The following is a 1,277-nucleotide window of genomic DNA, read 5'->3' as shown; positions in this document are numbered from 1 at the left end:
CGGTAAGCCATTTGCCCGACGTGCTAACAATTCTGTCAGCTCGTCGCTTTAACATTGGTATCAAATTTTGGCACAAGGAAGGTCAGCAATTTCGGGGTGGCGGTAAATCAATTACATCGACACCCAGTACTCAACTGGTACTTATTTTATCAACCCCGAAAGGATAAAAGGCAAAGTCGGCATCAGTGGAATTTGAACTCAGAATGTAAAGACGGACGAAATGCCACTAAGCATGTGGCCCGGCGTGCTAACGATTCTGCCAGCTCGCATCCTATCTCCACCTTAATACTGGAGGTACATGCTGTATTTGATGGAATAAAAGGCGAACGAACATATTAGACATGCTTCAATTTCAGCATTGTCTATACAAGAAAAAAAGTAAGCGTCAGGGACAAAATTAATTTTAGGAAGCCCAGATTCGTTTATCGGACCCGGGGGGATTATTTTGAAATTCCTTCTGTAAATAGTGCGTCTTATATATCGTCAAATATTGTAGAATTTTATGTGATGGTACAACATTCCAATTCATTGAAAAAATGTTCTTACTTTTAAATGTAATTTTTTAAAAACAAATTGAATACTCTAAATTACATGAAAACTATTGAATGTATGTTAGAATTTCATCATCATCACAAATAAGTATTTCTACTTTAAAATATGCGCTGTTTATTCTGAGACAGTATGTGACTACCGTTTTTATAGTTTGTCCTCTCTGTGTGTGTATTTATTTATATATAAATGAATGTCTGTATGTATAGAGTTTCGAATGTATCAAAGTAAAATTGGTTAAGTTAAATGCATTTAATTTTAGGTTTAAGATGGAATTGACTGGCTCAGAAATCATACACAATACAAAATTTTCGCTTCCATTGCAATGTAAGGAAAATAATCCAAGATTAATTTTACAAGTTGTTTCCCTTGAACTAAGGGAAATAACTGATATATTTTATTTAATATAAGAAAAATTTATTTACCACGTAAATTCAATTCCTTATATTATATATTCATTATGTATTCATCGTGCATTTTTATATAATCAATGTAGTATTACGACAGATAGTTTATAAATAGCACATAGAACAGAGTGATGGCCTGTACATACTATTTATTGTAATTATCTTTCTCTATCTTTGTCTGTCTCTGTATCTGTGTCTATTTGTCTTCTGTGTGTGTGTCTGTCTGTCTGTGTGTCTGTCTGTTTGTCTCTTCTGTCTCTCTCTCTCTCTCTCTCTCTCTTTCTCTCTCTCTCTCTCTCTCTCTCTCTCTCTCTCTCTCTC

Source organism: Octopus bimaculoides, chromosome 5, assembly GCF_001194135.2.
Source record: "Octopus bimaculoides isolate UCB-OBI-ISO-001 chromosome 5, ASM119413v2, whole genome shotgun sequence".
NCBI classification, from domain to species: Eukaryota; Metazoa; Mollusca; class Cephalopoda; order Octopoda; family Octopodidae; genus Octopus; species Octopus bimaculoides.
The sequence above is the reverse complement of the archived record's forward strand: the minus strand, read 5'-3'. Positions refer to the sequence as shown.